The sequence below is a fragment of the Rhagoletis pomonella genome, unplaced genomic scaffold, assembly GCF_013731165.1.
Source record: "Rhagoletis pomonella isolate Grant_MI unplaced genomic scaffold, Rhpom_1.0 Rhpom_scaffold_00010, whole genome shotgun sequence".
In the NCBI taxonomy this organism is placed as follows: Eukaryota; Metazoa; Arthropoda; class Insecta; order Diptera; family Tephritidae; genus Rhagoletis; species Rhagoletis pomonella.
Window position 1 is genome coordinate 29283221 of NW_023458564.1, and position 3168 is coordinate 29286388.

Sequence of the window (3168 nt, forward strand, 5' to 3'; positions counted from 1 at the left end):
TAGATTTGAATTGCTTTATCGGTAAATAGTCTATATCTGCTGTTGATGGTAATGTTTACTTTTTGTTTTCAATAGCGTCAAACATCGGAATGCTCCTTTTATGAGTTTATGGATTTATGATTTTCTAAATTTATATTTTGTAACTTATGATACACTACATTAGTTAACCATGTGGCAGAGTATTAAGCTGAAAAGTATTGTTTCACATTTGTTTGATTAAACCGCAATCTGAAGCAAGGGGCAAGTCTGTTTTGAGGCAATTACTATCTCCGTCTAAGTTGTTTGACCTTTCTGGCTACTCCAAACGCCTCCACCTTGAGATTCTTGAAAGTATGTTGGTCAACTATTTTATGGAACTGATACTGAATTACCTTTGTTTAGACATTTTTAAGATATATCTATTTTTTTTTTTGGTTTATTTTAGGCATAGGGAATCCAATATTGTTGAGTATTGAGAAAAAATTCTGATGCATTTGCAGCAATTTGTAATCAAGTTGACTAAGTTGGTTTCCAACAACAAAATATAAAAGTCTGGCACACGCGTGGATGTGCACACGCGTGTTAGCACTGTCTCGCAAGCGTTTGCCGAACGTTATTTGTTTTCAAATGCTTTGGATAAGTATTAAATTTTGTTGTTTTTAACTTTTTAATATTAAAAAAGTTTGGAACAAGAAATTAGTCGCCTTAATTTCTAATTCCTCCACCATAAATTACGCCTTCCTTGAGCTCAGTCCTTTTTGTATTTTTAGATATATTTTAATCGTGCGCGATTTTGTTGTTGGTTTTTGTAATTTGATTAACTTGTTTTGTTTTTGTAAGTTTTTGTTGATTTTGTTATTTCGTTTTCGATGGTGTTTTATTATGATGAGAATAGTTAAGTGTGATGTCAAAACGGAGTTTTAGTTACAAAAGCTGAAAATATTAAAAAGATATACATATTATTATAAACAGTTTACGTGATGAAAGAGCATAAAAACTGCACACAGTTTTGTGAAATGCTGCTGAAGTGACAGTCCTGCCCAGATGTAAATCTGTGCCGTTCCAGTTACGTACGTACATATTGAAATAAGTATATACTCTTACAATATGTATTTACAGTTAACCGATTTTTGGGATTTTAGTTCAACTTGTAAATGAACATCTTAGTACTATATTTATTCGCAAGCGCATTTATAAAATATGCTAACTTTTTATACTCAATAAATAAAATTATAGTTTAAAAAACTAAAACCTCCCTATTATAAATGCCATTCGTACTGTCATCAGGTATGTAACTTGGGAGTAGAAATCGCTGCATCTTTTAGGCGCATCAATATTACATAGTTACATCAAGTTACAAGTTAATAAAAGGAAGGTAAAAAGAGTTGTGCAGCTAATTAGCCACGATTGCCTTCGCCTTTGTTAAAACGTATTTATTGATTTTTTTTTTTTTGGTTATATTTTGTATACAAGCTGCTACTTTCGAGCTTAGCTTGGCATCTTCGTGGCATCCCTTCAATGTTAATCAAAGGTCCTTTAAAATGATATCCTAGTACTTTTTGTACTCTTCAGAAAATTCTCTGAAATTTCCAACATCGTGAAGGCGGATTTTTTCATTTAAGTGGGACCAAAGATTTTGGATGCACTTCTGCCTAAATAATCCCAATATGGACCTAAAACCCTTACTTTGCGCTCAACAGCGTTGAATTTCTGTTCAACTTCGTCTCTTGGACGGCTCATGAAGACGGTTAACCCCTCGATCTTGTTCTGAAACCCTTTACAGTTAAATTGTAGGACCTTGCCTTAGGAGACTGATTGCATTGTGTGGTGTTAAGAAGTTTGTTGCCTGCCAGCCCCTTGCGGTGTGTTGTGGAAGGGGGTGCTGCCCTGTGGTGGTAGTGGGGGCGTCGCGGGGTAAGTTTGCGACTGAGCAGCACAGCAGGGGTCCACATAGTCACTCGTCCAATCTCGCGTAGTACGCAGTACGGAACACGCCCTTAAGTAGTACCAGCCAATGTAAGAATTGCACTTGACAGATCTCACGTTACGGTATATTCTGGACCCAAACACCGAGCAGATTGTAAGAGTTGCAGGCGGCGGTTTATTTCTGCTGGAGTGGTTCTGTCCGAATGGGTCTGTCGTAGTTTTGTGTTGAGTTGGTCTTAAGTTGCTAAAAAATCGCCTCCATTTTTGTAATTGTTTTTTAAGCGTTTTCTTCCATACAAAATATGTTCGACGATATTTTTGTGTATGGAAAAAAGTGCGTTATACATTCAGAATAAAAATTATCAAACTTCAAACTTGCACTTTATTCTACTAAAATTTAATGGGATATAAATCTGCATAAGTTGAAAATTTAGATGCCATTTTTTGAAATATGAATTTAGATATATGGTTTTTGTTAAATAATGAGTTATACTTTTATAAAAAAATTAAAGATATTAAATAAATTAAAGAAAAATAGGAAAAATCTGTTAAAATGTCCTGTCCCTATTTATTTTTCTACCACTGTTCATGTGCCTAATGTTTCCTTTAGCTGATTTTCAATTCTCAAAGCGCAGCATTCGAAGCTGGCAACGATATTTTCGAGTTCACTCGGATTCGGTGATAGCATTATTTTCGTATTCTTAGCTGGCATTCGAATTCGTAGATTTTCTACGATAGATTCGGTCATGGCCCAGAATAGCTCTAATCAACACAAAACAACGCAGCGCTATTACTGCTCTGCGTTGATACAAAGTTTCTAATTAAAAGTTTCAAAGCTTGCACAACTTTCAAAAAAATTAATCAAACTTAAAAAAATGTTTATCAAAATTTCCAAATTTTTAAATTTTAGTCGAATAAAGTGCAAGTTTCAAGTCGATTAAAATTACTGTTGATTATTTTAGATTTTTTTTTTGGAAAGAGCGTTACGCATTTTCTTCCATATAACGTCCCAGAAGATAATTTAGGTAGGCCAGGCCTTCTTAACTGAAGCCATTCTAAAAGGTTTATTCAAGACGGGCTGAATAAAGTGCTTATCTGCATGCCTTCTAGGAGGGCTTTTCCTATTTACAATTTACACGAATGTATAGGTTCATATTATTTATCAATACAAATAAATTTTAATATGTATTTTAAGTTGCAATAAACCAAATTTTGTATGAAGGTTAATATCTTTATTATTAATAAGTTAACATATTTTTTAAT

General features: G+C 33.7%; 1 long non-coding RNA gene across 1 annotated transcript in view; it reads right to left on the minus strand.

Annotated features, from left to right (window-relative positions):
- LOC118746221 overlaps positions 1–3168 on the minus strand; it is a 6568-nt gene continuing 3400 nt past the window's right edge. The window contains exon 2 of the long non-coding RNA XR_004993812.1: positions 1–912. This is a non-coding gene — a long non-coding RNA (uncharacterized LOC118746221). The remainder of the gene's footprint in view (positions 913–3168) is intronic.